This window comes from Rhyacophila brunnea, unplaced genomic scaffold, assembly GCF_057557595.1.
Source record: "Rhyacophila brunnea isolate RB1 unplaced genomic scaffold, BYU_Rbru_1.0 scaffold_1, whole genome shotgun sequence".
NCBI classification, from domain to species: domain Eukaryota; kingdom Metazoa; phylum Arthropoda; class Insecta; order Trichoptera; family Rhyacophilidae; genus Rhyacophila; species Rhyacophila brunnea.
The window spans coordinates 32,505,713-32,523,361 of NW_028232751.1; the positions used below are offsets into that span (position 1 = coordinate 32,505,713).

The window sequence follows — 17,649 nt, forward strand, 5'->3', positions numbered from 1 at the left end:
AAAAAAAATATAATAAACATACCTACAAGCAATGGCGCGTAAATGTCATTTACGTAAAAAGGAGTTTTACATTTTCTGTTTTGAATGAGGAAATATAGAGAAATTATTTTTGAAAAGTACCAACAAAAAAGATTAGCAACATAAAACAATACTTTTTTAATTCATGCATTACATAACAGGGTCATTCATTACAACTATATTAAATTCCCTTAGTGTTTTTCGATTAGGGAATTTTAACACATTATAAATTAAAATAATTCTCAAATATTCTGATGGACATTCACTTTTTTATCGATTATTGACAATTATTTACAATAATCTTATGACAATTATTAATCATATTGTTATTGGAAATAATGATAAAAACTTGATAAATTTTAACTCTCGATAGTAAAGTTCATGTTTTACTGTTAGGTAAAACAAATATATAAAATAATAAATTATCTTTCGTGATTTATTAATTTTATCTGATTTTTCTTTAAATTCTCGCCGACACTAATCAAATGATATATTAACAACAGCTTACTTTGACTAGACATTTCGTGGTGATTTTATGGCTTAGTCGTATAATCGAATATCCCGCCAATATTGTCCGATGCTGAAGCATTGAAGGTTATGGAGAAAGTATTTGGTTTTGTTATATAAATTTGACATGGAATATTTCTATACAATGTGAGTTAAACAAAGTCTAGCATTATGGCCTAACTTGTCATTCATATTATATTTAAGATGCGTTGAGCAAATAATATTAATTGCGTATGCGTACATGTATAGAAAAAATATATATGGAAATGTTGAAAGTGTTTTCACATAGTTACCATTTTGTTACCTCCATTGGACAGATTGTTTTTAATCTGTTTGTGGAGGCTGTTGTTTGGCAGCCTTGTACATATAATATTATAGAATATATATAAAAAATAAGTGTTTTGTTATAACATGTTTAGAATTAATGCAGTTTATTAGCCGTATTTAGGATTAAATAATATTGTTGAACGGTTGCACTTTGTCAATAATTAGACATTAGTTGTGCTGTACAACGTTCTTGGCTTGAGTGCATGTCACATGCATTTTTAAGCTTTGGTGGCTTCTTTAAGTGACATTGGTTGAATGTTGTTGGTGATAGATACTGCATCTAGAGTGAACTGCCGCAAGCGAGATGTTTGTTGCAGTGAGCTGCAAAGTGCAAATTAAAAAATACTGATTATGGAATAATCGTTGGACCTGTATGTTAAGTTGATTATAAAAAAATGTTTTAAATGTTTATATTTTTTATTGTAATCTAAAATTCGAAATTCATTCAAATGTGAGTACATATACTTTGTAATTATTAACAATTACTTAGCTGTACGAAATAAATGTCGTCGTCTGTTTGTTTGGATTGATATTATACCTAACCACTAATTACTGTAATTTTTTGAATGATGTAGCGAATAAAAGACACCAATTTAATTTGATACAAAACTGACTCATTTGCATTAAAAATCAAAGATTTATATTCAGGGTATATTATGCAGGATGTGAAATAATTTCTCAATTAAAATATTTTTTAAGTACCTAACATGTAATAATTATTTAAAACAACTGAAAGTTTAAAATGAAATTCGATAGATGTCTGTAAATTCACTATAAAAATTTAAACTCTGTAGTCTGATATTAATTTTATTTTATTATTGTACCTATTGTAGTTGAAAATACTTGAATAAACATTATTAGTATAGAATTAGATTTGCTCATTTATAATATAGCGTCATTAAAGTTGCTTTTAAGAAAGATAATAACAATATTAGAAAAAAACGTTTTTTTTTTGTATTTGTTACGTGTACACACAGTAATGATACTTCATTTGATAGAGTATCACTTATTTGAGTCATTCTAGTTTTGACTGTTGATTATAGTTGCTTCAGGTAGATGCTATTGTCCAACTTTTGTAGACCAAGAATTTTTTGAGTCTTTGATGTGTTATTTCATGTATTTTTAAAGTAAAGTACATGTATCTATGTAATATGTGTAGTAATGTTAGATTTTTTTGTTATTTTATGGTCAACTTATAATTATAATATAAGATCAAAGACTTAAAAATATCTTTTTGTAGGATTATAGTTATGGCATGGATTTGAAAGTTTATTAGCTATTAATTGTATAGAGACGTTATTCTATGTTAACAGATAGGTGTTAAAGATTCTAAAATATTTTTTTTTTTAGACTCACCAATTCATTGATTTTCGTTTGTGTTTTTCAATTCACAATCATTAAAAAAAAAAAGATGTGATTATAAACAATTTCTTTCTCTTGACTTTAAACGTCTAAACAATCAAAAAATCATAATAGATTAGATTAAAAACATTATTTTATTGAATGCAACATTCTTTTCATTTACACACGTGTAGGTGATGCAAAAGTTCTGATGTTCCAAACTCATATTGATTTGATTCGGTTCGCAAATAAATAAAAAAAATTTATTATTTATTACCGTAATCTTTTGAAGGATTATTTGTGTTTTATTTACGTTTGAAAAAATTGTTCCCATTATTTTTAAATTTATTTTCCAAAACAAATACTAAAATAAAATGTATTTTTGTAGAATGTATAGTTATGTAAAGAATATTGTTCTCCTTGTGTTGAGAAAAAACGTTGCATTTTCTGATTTTTGGATACCTATTAATATTTTTAGCAACTGAGAAATGGAAGGACAATATTTTCAAAAATGTTGTTTTGCAACAACAATTTGCCAATAAATAAATGAATATAATATGTATACACGCATATAAAAATATAATATGTCAAAAATATTAAGTTTTAATGATAATAAAAAATCTTGGTGAATACTTTGTGCCTATTACACACAATTTAATGTTTCAAACATATTGTAAATTATTGATTTTAAATGGTATCTATTTTTATGCTACAAGCAAAAAAAGAATAGGTGCATGATGTTCACTTTAAACTTGTAAACAAAATAATTATAGTAATTATTGCTCTTCTTTCATAATAATAATCAATATGCATCACTTGTCTATTTGTGATTGGAAAAGTAGCTATCTATCCATTGTAGATTTCATTCAGTTTTAATTGTTTTAGAATATTTTAAAATCTGTGTAGTTAACGTTTCAATAAAACTTTTTATTTCTTGTCTATTCTCGTCTATTGAATATAATATATTAATGAAAAAAATGTTTAATGTAGAAAAAATATTTGACTGCTATTTTCACTATAATAATATATTATGGTAACCTCAAAAATTAAGCAACAATTGAACCATGTTATGCATTTATAGATCAACAAAAATTGTAAACCCCCGAAAGTATAGATTCATGTTCCTTTGAGAGATTTGCATTAAGCATAATAATTGCGCCTATTACATGTTGCTTTATTTTTACGAAAATGTGAGTTGATTGGTAAATACATGCCGTGGTCCATTTGTGTGCTTATGTTCATTTATTGTTTTTCTTTTACTTATTTGGGGTAAACCATATTATTATTAATTTACAATTTATACATAAATTTATTCATTCATTTTTCTGTAATATTTGTAATGGTGTAATTTTCGAAGATATTTCTTAAAAATTATATTATTTTTTTAACGTTACAATTTTAATGACACCCTTAAATGGTATACCAAGTTTTGTAATCTTTATTTAGATCACTTATCACAATAATTCATTAGCAAAATAAGCTATATGTTATTTCGACATGCAAATATTATTTTATTCTTGTAACATTGTTTAAATAGGGTATAAAAAATATGGTTTACCCTAGTCAGTGAAATTAACAATTATTATTAAATGAAATATAAAATATGCGTCACTAAATTAAACTATGTAGGTATGTATATAGATTCCACTAGTTCGATTTATTTAATGTTTGGGAGATATTTACAATATAAGAGAACGCGCAGTGTGTTTCTGGTGTAAATTAAAATTTCTACAAACCTTTTCCTTCTTATTTATGCATACATACTTTACAAAGGTACTAAAATGTATTACATAACTGTCATTCAAAAAGTGTTGTTTCCACCTTATTACTGGTTAACAATACTGCCAAGTGAAGTAGTAATCAGTAATTGGATTATTGTTGTGACATAATGTTAATGATTATTTTATTTTATTTTTATTAAACTTGTACAAATAGGAAGGACACAATTTATTCTTTAATAGTTCTTCTTTTTTACTCATTCAGTTTGCATGAATTAGTATGATTTACGAAAATCTATATATGGAAACATATTGATTTCTTTCTTGTACTTCATAAAAGCATTGTCTTTAACATTTTGTAAAATTGAGTTAAGGCCACGATTGTAAGTGGATTTATTATTTTGAGTGTTTATTATTTGAAATGTTAATTATTAATGTTGTATTTGTGGTTAATAAAATTATTATTTACTATAAATCCATATTTTTTATTTCTAGACACCTTTATAAATTCCCATCTCTAAATTAAACCTAATAAATTAAGAATAATCAATTATTTTTGGTGTCTCATAAATGGTGGAGCCGAATACAGTCATGTTGAATTTTTATTTATTATAAAATAAATAATTCGTCGACAAGGGTTCGAATCCCGGCTCTGACAAAATTGACACATTGAGCAAGTGATTAACATTAATTTATCGTAAAACAATAATCTGTCAATACAACCTTCACCATGTAGGCCCATATGATGATCATCTTAAGATTGAACATGGTGATATGTATAGTGTAATAACTTTACTGATAGGTTGTTAAAATTTCCAAACCAGTAGCCCCATTTTTATAAAAAATACTATCTGTCCAATACTGATTGTGGCGTAAGCTCTCTTATTTAAATTAATTAGTAAATTATTAACTTTAATAAATTAATAAGTATATATATATACCTATTTATAATCTTCACCACGCAGACTGCATCGTTTTGTTACAAGATGCAATATAAATGATAATCATTATTGATAATAACATTATTATCAACAAAATTTTCAAAAATTTTAATTTCAAATCGAAATAATATTCAGAACCTTTTATAATTCAATATTTTTAGACACACAGGGCAGATTGTCATCCTATGATTGATTAAATATCTATTTAGACAAAATCAATATATTGGCATTTTATTAATCAACAATAAATTTTACACTTTATCAGATTATTTTTTTAGATTAGCCATCTCAGTATATTAGATTTATCCTTTGTAGTAATAAATAATTATTCCTGAGCTGTCAAATAGGATTATCCAATTAACCTCTTTGATGATATTCTACACAATATAAATTTATTCGATCATATTATTTGAAATTAAATAGGTATATAAGATAAATTATGCTTGTAATGAATTAATCAATAATAAATATTAAGTACAAGTGAACATTAAGAATGAAATTACAATTACACTTAATTAGAAATATCCAGCTTTAAATTATCGAGAAGCAACGTAGAAGATTATTTATCTTTTAATAATTGTTATATGCAATTAGTAAATGAAAAATTAAAACTTTTCATTATGAGTGACATAGGATCCATGGAGTTGGAGGAGAGTAGGAGTATGAAAGTGGAGATGTTTTTTACATTATTTCTAGCGAATGCATACCCAACTGTTAAAAATACAGTCATACAGTGATACCCAAAGGATACTGGGTAAAATTTAGTGAATCGTCGAATCGGATAACAAAGGACCAAGAGCGATGGAAGAAACATGGGGATGCCTTCATCCAATAGTCGATCAATCCTAGCTGATATGTATTAATATTCATTCATTTCTCTCTTTTTTTACTTAGGTACATAGTTTTTTGGAATTTTAAACATACCTTTTATTGATAATCAAAATTTTCACCAAATTTGAATGCGAAAATATCGCATTTCAGGCTCTGTAGCAATAATGGCTATATTTTAAAATGTAACATTGTATATTAAATAACCAACTTTTTAACCATTTATTTTTTGTAATAATTACCTATGTGCAATAATTAAATGTCACTCCTATATTTCTTGAATCGCCAAGTGAAGTTGTATCATTTAGATACTTATAGTAAAGTAAACGTTTATGTTCTTTGGGAGATATAATAATAATATAGTTGATTTAATCAAATATTGAATGATTTATATTGATAATAATTAATGCTTTACTCCATTACACTAATAATAATAAAAAATTGTATTTTATTTTTAAATAAAATTATATTTAAAAACTCAATTCAGACATCTATCGGATTAAAGATTCGACATTTTTTTAGATAGATAACAAAATTAATATACTTTATATTATACGATAAAATGTTTTTAAATTATCGTATAGATGTCAGTGATAGATAAAAATATGTATCAGCAAGACTTTATAATATTATTATCTTGACAATATTACCTAATTCATTTTCATGCGTTTCATTCGAAGTTATCAACACAATTAATAATGTGTCTCTCTTCTTTCCACACATGTGGATTAATACGTTTACGATGCAAAGAGAGTTAAAAATTTACGCTTGAGATAGAATATGTGCAATCAAAGCGGCGATGTTTATGTAAGTCACAACATCGTTTTTCCACCATGTGTAGAATTTGAAACTTCAAATTCATGCTTCTGTCAGTTGGCCAAGCGAGTTTTCGGGATTATTTGTGTTGTCATCGATAGTGTACTATGTAACACATTTACGGTTTTATGTAACAAAAAGTGTCATAATAAAGAAGGAATACTTACGAAGGTAGGAAAGGATTATTTATTTTAATTCAAGTCATTATTAGAAAAATATCTTGTAATGACATGCACTCAATAAATATTTATCGCATTACGTAATTTTATATTGTGTTTTATAATATGAGGCACCTATTAAAATGAATTGCAATATATTCGGAATCGTCGTTGATATTTTGAATTTGATTTTTGCGACAGTCAGTTTGTTTTATATTGTCGCATTCTGGCAGTTGATTTTGAAAATAGAATGGGGTGTCAGTTTGGAAAGTTAGCGGCGTGGTCCACGAAATATATTTTCCCGCGCTTTCCTCGACCGGTTTTCCGGGATACGGTCCGTTGCACCTGCCGACCCAGACCTTGGTGCACACACCTTTGAATTCTCAGCAATATAATAATGTTACATAAGGAATTAAAATATTACATAATAAGCACGCAACTGGAAAATACGAAATCTACACCCATACATAATCCATAAGGTTTTTTTGTGATGTGACCAATTTTAATGTAAACAAGTTTTATCGCATATGAATAATATGAATAGCCGCGAATCCAGATTTTGAGTAATATTATAATCCGCGATCAAATAAGATAATAGGTTAACAACAACACATTATGTTTTGAGGTCAACATATTTTAAATAATATTAATAGAATTAATATATCTATGTATTATTATGATGCCTTAGTCAAATTGTATGCTATCATAAACATGTTTTTCGTCATCGAATCGGTCCATTAGCAACAGTTGTTAAGAACGTACCTACTGCTAATTATGTAAGATTAAACAGAATTAGGTAACAATGTTCATAAAGTAGGTAGAAATACATCCGTTTGAGAGAATAATATTCATGAACGACTCAAACCAAATAATAATGGTATAAAATCTTTAACTACTTAACTCTGACACACCGACTTTGGGATACAGATCGATAATGAATAATTATATAATACTAATCATTTATCATTGTATTGTACTTAGACAACTATGTGGAGGTTGTGATCGAGAAATCTCGTCTCGAGCATTCTCGAGAAATTATCAGAAAAGAGCAATCTCGCATCCCGAGAAACATATTTTCCGAAATTTCGAGAATTCTCATTTCTCGGGAAATAATGATAATCTCAAGCTTCAATCTCTCAATCAATCTCTATCTTGGTAAAAAGGCAGCGTTTCCTATGACTCAAACAGCTATAAACGTGCTGAAAAAACGCCGATTATTATCGACACATTATAAAAATTTTCATCCGAGAGTTATAAAAAAAATCGGCGAGAAGAGGTAATTTCGTAACAATGTCAATTTCTCTAGAATCTCGAGAATTCTGAAGAAATCTAAAAATAAATCTCGAATTCTCATACATACATAATATAATTATGTAATATAATTATACCTATAATAATACCAAATCTCAAATTATTATTAATACACACTTAAATATATTTTTGAAAAATCGGTGCATTTAGGTACTTATTTATGTTAGAAGTTATATTTATTTGGCGTAACAAAACAAAAACAAAACTTGTGATTGGTAACCTAGATTCTTCGACTAGCTCTTAATTATCTTGTTAAATTACACACTCAAGAAAAAGGACCGCTTATTGGAACGCCGTTGGCTTATTTATATTCACTTTAACTTATATTACTAAATTATATAGTTATTTAACGTTGTTTTTATTTTTAAAGTAACAACTGCCACTATGACGCTTAATAGTTTGTTTACGTAAGGAATTGAAAATGGCCGACAATAATAAATTCGCTGCCTAGGCAACGGAACAATTCTAAACTATAATATTATACTTACTGTATAATCGTCACGATTGGAGTATTTCTATATACTTTAACTTATATTACTAAATTATATTATTATTTTTTTTGATTTTTAAAGTAACAACTTTACTGCAAGTTTAATCGTTTTTTTACCTAAGGAATTGCAAATGGCCGACAATAATACATTCGTTGCTTAGGCAACGGAACAATTCTACTATCAAACTTGCGATTGTATACATTTGACTGATTCGCAGCTAACTTCATACTGTCGCGCACTTTCGTAATGATGTACGCGCGCAGCTCTCAGTTTCACTCTCTACCAAACGCCCCAAAAGAAGTAGGTATAACTTCAAAAATTACTAATTATAATTATGTATTACTTATTTTCTAAATCTAGTTATTTTCGATAATCTATATTCTATATCATATTATTATCGATATACCTAGATAGCTCAATCAATGCAAATAAAAAGGTGCGGTAACTGTTACTTAAATCTAATACTTATAATATATTATTATTCAGGGTACCCACATAGTATTTCTAGTAGGGTTTGGTAAGTAGGTATACCATTATATTATTATATTATCAAAAATATCTATAATACTATTACGTCTATTCCCAGAAATAAAATGTTTCAACAATGTATACCTATTTCAGATATTCACTATACAAATATTAACTAAAAAATTCATACACTTTATGTAGGTAAGACGTAGTAGATACGTGAAATGTTATTCAAATCATCGTCAAAAATGTTAAATGCGAAATTCTCAAAATAATATTGTTATTGTCATCATTTATTTTGATGAGTTGCATTTCAATCCCAAGAAAAGTGTAATTTTGACCAGCATGAATGAATTATTATAAATGTATGCCAACATATAAAATAGGTTCGCACGAAATTTCAATTTTAGTACTACTCTCATGATCGATAATTTGGAACCTGCATAATAATATTATGTCTAAGTTTTATAATGACAATTGTTATTACGCAATCTCGTAAGAGTTACGAGATTACTGATTGATACCTAGGTATTATAATATTTCTGACATAATGTTTATGTACAATACTGTTAACTTTAAATTACTATTATTTACTTAGCTTAACGAGAGTACATTGTCTCAAAATCTTACATATAACATCTCTTTCTAAAATCCCAGGATTCCAACGTTTTTAATCCCGTCATTTCGGAATTATTAAGATATCAAGCGGGGGGGGGGGTTAGGTTGAAATCCCGAATGGCCGGAATCCCGAAGGCCTTGAGTTGCGCAAATTTTACAAGAGAGACAAAAAACCATTTTTTGTGGAAAATGGGTTTTGTCTTTCATGTAAAAAAATGCGCAATCTTAACACTTATCTTGAATTGCGCAAATTTTACAAGAGAGACAAAAACCCATTTTTCCACAAAAAATGTTTTTTTGTCTGTATAATTTGCGCAATTCAAGATATGTGCTAACTTTGCGCATTTATTTGTATTTTTTTATTTTTCGGTATTTCGGCCTTCGGGATTCCGGCCATTCGGGATTTCAGCATTCAGGATTTCGGCATTCGGGATTTCGGCTTTCGGGATTTCGACATTCGGGATTTCGGCCTTCGGGATTTCGTCCGGCACCCATCAAGCGGTATCCGGGATTGCACTACATTGTAATTCTAGTTTTTTGATTATGAAAATTTTAGCCAACTTCATCTTATTTCTGTTTAATACAGGCGCGCACACAGAAAATGGTTTAAGTTAAGGGGTCCTTTTTAAAGAAATATCCATATTTTTTTATAAATGTTTAATGCGGCGGATAGGGGCAGAATTACCAAATTCTAACGCGTGCCACTTATTTCCATATTTACTTCGCCTAATACGTATACTAAATATAGCTTCTCGTCGTTTCAACTGCGGAATACATACAGTACTTCTCTAGGTAGGTACATTCCCCATATCTACCTAGCTAGACCGTCCAAATTTCTAGAGTCTAGCAATAAACACAATATAACCTGCAGGTTTTAACTAAGGTTGTTCACTTACCTGTTATTGCGAGCTGTCGCATCCACAAGTGGCTATCGAATGTATATTGCTTAACGGCCATAATGATTATGGTTGTTAGTGTTCCTTTGTGTCGTCTTATTTTTTAGACATGCCGCATCGGAATATTAAATCAAACATTGGATGTCCCAGATAATCGCACGAATTTATGTGTCGTGGGTCTTTAAGTGGTCACAGACCTTACGTGTCGTAGAATGCCAAGAGAAGTAAAGCCAGCCTGTTGAGAAGGCTCAGGCGCGCTTGATTTAATAGGAAAACTGTAAATTATTGGCGTAGGAATAATATTCGTGTATCAGTAACGTCTGACGACGCATTTCGAGCTTGAACTAAACAACTTACATAATATTTTGTGTTTTAATTTTTACAACAAAAAATAAAATTAGAGGTCATTTTGTATTTATGAATAATATGACCTGAAGATAAAGATGTATCCGCAGAACAATCGAATGGATTTATTTTAGTTCCGTAGTCCGTTGTTAAGAATTATAATTTTTCAATACGTATTAGATGTACTTAATAATAATATATTATGTAAGTAATTTACTTTTGCTTTGTAGATAAATCACACAAGAATCGTTAACAAAATCCAGATAAAACAAAACTTTAACAAAGAAAATGAAATCAATGCAATAATCTAAAACCGGCATCTTTTGGGAGAACTTTTGGGTAATTTCATGCATATTTTTTGCAAAATGTCACTTGTGCTTGTCACTACAATTCCCAATGCAAACCATATCCTCTGGGAATGTCCTAAAATGTGTACGGAAAGGGAATAATTGTTCAAGTTGGTTCAACCAGCTGTTGGACCCATATAACCATCCGACCTGGTCGCCACGAAGGCCACTTTTATTGCATTTAGAAAATTTGCGGCGTTATATTACCAACGTGAAGATCTCTTCACTTAGAATGTTCGGCAGTATTGTATTAGCTTTTGTTACTAACTACAATTTTTAATATTTCCTCTCCGCGCTCTTCTCTCACATTGGTAGGTAAGTAGTCTTAACTTAAAGTCATGTAAATTCAGTCGAAGCACATTTTAGTGCATAGCGACCTTAGTCTTGGATAACTACTCCTGAGACATTGCCAGTCATAAAAAAATGATGCTTTACGTCCAAGCGTAGGGTCCCGTGATACGCCCGATTAAGACCGGGTGTGGTGCGGGGCGAGTGTGGTTTGGTGATTAACTTTAATGTCAATATAATAATATATTAACAATATCTATTTGGATAGATTTCACAATGAAAAGAATCATTCGAACATAATTAGATTTTTATATCATTATTTGTTGTTAGGATTATGTTAGATTATTTCAGGGTTCCAAATGGTCACTTATTTTTATAAAATGTATATAAATTTTGATAACTATGTTAATAATTCGAGCGCTCCGGTTCGTAAACTTTTCGCATTAGTAAACAAGAAAAACAATATTTTTAATTCAATACTGAATATACAAAGTTTAAGAATGTTGAGTTCTTTATTTTACCTCCTGGTTGGCGGAATTTGAAGTAAAGTGAATGATGTGAGTTTGATTCCAAAAATCCAATAGTGTCCATACCTACAAACTTATCTGTAGAATGGCCAAAAATGGAACTACGAACTACCATAGGACGCCATTTTGAAAATCTCATTCGAATGTCAGATTTTGTCCAGTTACGAGTTTTGATTGGGTAGTTTTCGACAGTGGCTTCCCCATCCTATTCTTTAGATAAGTTTGTAGGTCTCTCTCTGTATCTAATTGTCACTACAATCTGTACCTATTATGAAATGATATTTGTGGTTAAGGGCGGACGTGCTCAGCGTGAGTCAAAATGGAGCTTTTTGTCTATTTTCAAAGCATGATCCTGGACATACCTTAAACGTTGTAGATAATCAATTTATATAATTTTGAAGCCTTATTATCCTTAATATTTATTTTAAACATTTGATGACTGCATAAAGTATTTTTATTACATAAAATAGTATTCTTTTAAACCTATCGCTCTAATGTTTTAGAATATAGTCATATTTAATTAATTTCAACATTATAATTTACCCTGCGAGCATGGTCTATGTTTTCTGGTTAGCTTATGGTTAGCGTTAAAACTGCACAAATAGTCCCTATTGAGATTGTTAAGAGAGATATTTATTTTAGGTTCTCTATCTCTACTCGTCATAGTCATGTATGTACAGCCGTGTATATGCAGGACCGCCTTCCATGACGCTTAAAACGTGTCTGAAAGAAAAGATTTTACCTGCTCACTCTGCTATTATAGCAGTATACGATACCGATACGGAGTATTGTAACGAGACTGTTGAACTCAACCCTTAAATGCATGATGAGAACCCTTTAACGTAGAAGCATTTCACATTTCTGACTTTCTCTTAGGTATGCTTACATACTGTAGTTTAAATGCTAGAAGATATCTATATTTGGCCACGTATTTTTTCCGACTTATACGCGGTGTAAATGAGATCTCTACCATTCTTGATAGTATTGACCTTGTCTTCCTCAATCGGGAAAATCGCTTGTTTGTTCTCCCAAGGTGCAGAATTAACCTACCAATGGTGATGCCAATTGGGAGGGCAATAACTCTGTGCAACCAAATCCCTTCGATCCTGTTGACCTACGTGAGGATGAGTATAGGTGGGCGTTGCTTTATAAATTCTTAAAATAGGGTGCACTAAGCTCATTCGGTGTACGTACATGTATCTTCTTTATGATTGTGTACCTATTTCTTTATTCTTTATACCGTTTTTATACTATTTCTTTGTTTTTTTTATGTCATGTTGTGAACGTTTTAAATTTATAATTTGTAATGTTTACTATATGTAAAAAATAGAAATAATTTCTAATCGATGATATTATTAAATTTAATGTTTAATATTATTATTTTAAATTAACAATGACACCTGTGAATAAAAACTGCAACTAATCTATCAGCGCACTTTGCCCACTACAGAGAACTGCAAGTTTTTTTTATAAAATTTCATTCACACAATAAGTATAAATAATAATGCAGTTTGTTGCTGAAAGGCAGCACCGTGCAATTAAGGGTTAAAGAAAGAATTCAGAGAGAAAAGAAATAAGTATATTTTTGCAAAACATTAGTTAATAATTATCATTTTATTGACTACCGCCAGCGATGTCCAATACAAGTAGATAGATCATAATATATTTTTGAGGCAGCATATTATAACAGGGTTGGAAAATGGGGGAAGTTGAAATTACAGAGTGAATCATGTGGTGAGTAAATGTGTAGGTATATTAGAATATGAATGAATTTGTTTGCATGTTACATTCTTTGCAGAAATAATAAAATTACATAGAATTTGAGGCCACAGATTGCAAAGAGCGAAAATTGATTCTGTTTACGAAGAGCACATTGTGTACACATATTTACTGGTTATTGATTTCCCGTATCTTTTGTAATTTAGGTACCCCTTTCGATCTCAATATGTGTCATCCAGATAAGGGTACCCCGAAATCACACAAAATACTCCAAGGGTTCCGCCAATCTAAATTGAAAATCACTTACCTAGAAGGACTTTTTCAAAAGGTATTTATATAACTGGTGTTTTTAAAAAATCGTAGAAATGTACCTACATACCGTAGATTTATAAATAAATGTTAAAAATCTAAATATCAGTTGTAGCTATTCCTTTTATGAGGGCAGTGCGCATTGGAAACGGTGCGGTATTCTATTTGAATTACATAACGACATCTATAAATAAACAAAATTAAAGTCACTTAACTTCGCTATCAAACAAGTCGTTAAAATTCACACATCTATCGATCAATGTAGGAAATTATTTTGTCACGTTCGTAATAATCGCTTTTCAAACACGCAAAGAAACAAATAATGTTAATTTATATATAAAACGCTAAGTACTATTTTATACTCATTAGAACGTCAATAATAAAAATTATATTTCTTAAAAATAATATATTAATAACTATTTAAATATACAGGTGTAAGTTTAATCACCATCTCCCCTCAAAACGAAGCATATTTATGGACCCCAATGAATAGATGAATCTTTCAGTTATTTGCAATTCGCCCAAGCCCTTCGAGTCCTTAGTAGACACACGATTGGAATATAAACAGATAATAAATGATCTATTTATTAAAAAAAAAAAAAAAACGGTGTGTGTACTTATGTATGCGCGTTAGAAGTTATACTTCTTTGGCGTAACAAAACAAAAATTGTGATAAACTAGATTGTTAGACTAGCTCTTAACTTGTTAAATTACACACTCAAGAAAAAGGACCGCTTATTGGAACGCCGTTGGTTTATTTATATTACACTTTAACTTATATTACTAAATTATATAATTATTTATCGTTGCTTTTATTTTTAAAGTAACACCTGCCACCATGACGTTTAATAGATTGTTTACGTAAGGAATTGCAAATGGCCGACAATAATAAATTCGCTGCCTAGGCAATGGAACAATTTAAACTATTATAGTATATAATCGTCACGATTGCAGTATCATACTGTGGCGTAAAGGTAGTGCGTTCGCCTAAAAACCGAACAACCGGTGGTTCGAATCCAATCGAGTGCGTTTTTTTTCGTGTGAAAAAATAAATGATGTGTTACATGTCACACGCCAAAAATACACTCTGATCTGATTTCCCAAACGCGCCAAAAGAAGCATAACTTCAAAAATGAGAAGGTAACAAATTACCAATTCAAGACGTTCACAACATGACATTTAGAATGAAAAGAACAGGTAAATCAAGTTATCATAGAAAAAAACAAGCCAAAATAATATAATTTTGTAACAGAACCTAGCCAGTCGAATCAGTAATGGAATACGGTAACATTTATTATGGCGAGATGGTTGACTAAAATAAATTATACAGCTTCTTATCCACTACAAGCCAAATTTTGATCTTATCTTACCGATCACTTATGGTTACTTTTAATGGATAGAAAGAAGCACCGCAGTTGGCTTCTTATTGTAAGGAAAATGAGAGATAAATTACACACTGGCAGTATCCTAACAATTGACAATCAACTGTATCTATAAAGAATCTAACATTGCAACACAACACAAGGAATTAACTAGATATCAAACTAAACTTTAAACTCAGTTAAGGAGTAGGTATAAATAAATATCTCCAAGTGCTTCCAAATGATGAAATGGGCGTGTACAATATGTTATATTTAAATAACGAGGGCTAACTGAACTGATAAAGGTGCAAGTAGAAGATCTACGCGACTCGCAGCTGTCTGATAGGTGAAGAAATCTGTTGGTTATTCTCCGAAACTTGCTCTTCTCAAAAGTTTAGAAAGTCTAAGTTAAATTACCCCATCTCATGCAAGCCTCACCGATGCCTTATCATGACGGTAACAGTTCATATTTCTTCAAAGTTTATGCATTAAAGCTCACACAAAAAGTGCAACAAAGCCCGAGTTGGGTATAACGGTAAATAAGAAAACCCTCAAACTATGTGCTAAAGAAGACTTACTTATACTGTTTTTTGATAATCACTATGAGTAAATCATTAGTTGCTTACTTTATATTTTTAAACATTAAGTAAAAAATGTAATATTTGTTTAGTTAACTTAGTAAGCTTTTTACTATTCATGAAAATATTCCCATTTTCCAAAATATGCATCCAAAATAATCATATTTTACTTGTTATAATTTTTCTATACATAAATGTAATAGTTATTTTGAACTAGGGCTTACTCTTAAATGCATTTAGCTTTATATAATTTAAAACGTAGCTGACAGTAAGCCAACATATAAAATGGCTTGCACAATATTGGCAAAGAACGTTATTATCACAGTACAATTTTATTAGTGATAAAACTCATCTGAGCCTCTAGCCGTTTTTGTTACATAAACGTAGAATTGAATTAAATACAATAATATTGGCCTTGCTACATTAATTAATTCTTCTTCCCATATAAAATATTCTCTAGAATGATTCCACCGTACCTACCTGACGCATAGATGTATAAATATCGTAGTGTACACACACAAGGCCACTCACAAGCCATTAGTACGAATCATTTAAAATTCTCAAGTTTATATAATTTCCGCCTACTAGGTATATCGCTGACATACACTTACATTCTCTTTTATTTATTCAATACAAGCAAAACACTAATCGCTAGGGATGTCATTTCGATATAGTCCTGTATCGAATTATCGATCTTCTATCGATTTATATTGTAAAAATATTTTATGATTCGGTACCTATTAACTCTGAACTAGATTCATAGCCCCCACCAGTGGCGCACCCAGGATTTAATATTGGGAGGAGCCCCAAGGAGGAGAATGTAAATTAGTCCCATAGGCTCTTTTTCTTCTTCACAGCCTAATTTCTCGTCTATCGGTCTTCTATTGCACTCGGTTCAAATATATACAAATATAATCATAAGTACCCTTAATACAGTGAATTATTGGCGATTTTTAATACATCTACTTTAATAATGGAGCTGTCGAGTATTTAAATATAGTATATAGTATGTCGAGTATTTAAATATAGTATAGTATATCTGAGTATATAAAATATATTGCACAATTATATAAGTAATTGAAAATGTTCATGGCCATGAAGTATAATAGCGCCGCAGGCGACTTTTTTTACTATTAAAGCTAATTTATGATGTGTGGTTATTTCACTTATCTGATCAACCCGACACGCCGGGCCCCCAGGCTAGAGCCCTGTCAGCCCTCTCCAGCCATGACCTACACCACTCCGGAATTCGGGTGGACACCGAGAATTTTTTGACAGTTCCATTAGGGATTGGGTTTCTAAAACAACCTGACATTAGTGTTTCGAAATTTTTGTGGCTTTCAATTTCATTGTTTAAAATCATTCCGATAATTTTCATGTTTAGGGGGTGCCAGGGCCCCTTGCCCCCCCCCCCCCCCCCTGGGTGCGCCACTGGCCCCCACCAAGAGAGGGACTAATAGGGCTCAGAAGAAACCCGGCATGGCGGATCTAAGTGAGATAAACATTAAACACAAATCACAAGCTTGCTCTAATTGACAAAGAAAGTCGCATGTGGCGCTATTTTACTTCAGGGATGTTGATATTTTAAAATATGTAGTTCGGAGATGCAATTTTTGATAATACACTGAATACCTACCATTAATTTTACTTCTAACACTATTTATTTTGGAAAACGCTACTATAGATCGTCACACTACTTTTAACCTTAGTGATAGGTATGGGGCCCGTCAAAGATCC

At 30.2% G+C, this 17,649-nt stretch overlaps 1 protein-coding gene across 1 annotated transcript in view; it reads left to right on the forward strand.

Annotated features, from left to right (window-relative positions):
• Window positions 1-6,466: 6,466 nt before the first annotated feature.
• Window positions 6,467-17,649, forward strand: part of LOC147079686 (LON peptidase N-terminal domain and RING finger protein 2) — a 235,771-nt gene continuing 224,588 nt past the window's right edge. The window contains exon 1 of the mRNA XM_085943281.1: window positions 6,467-6,667. The gene's annotated coding sequence lies outside the window, so the exon portion shown is untranslated. The remainder of the gene's footprint in view (window positions 6,668-17,649) is intronic.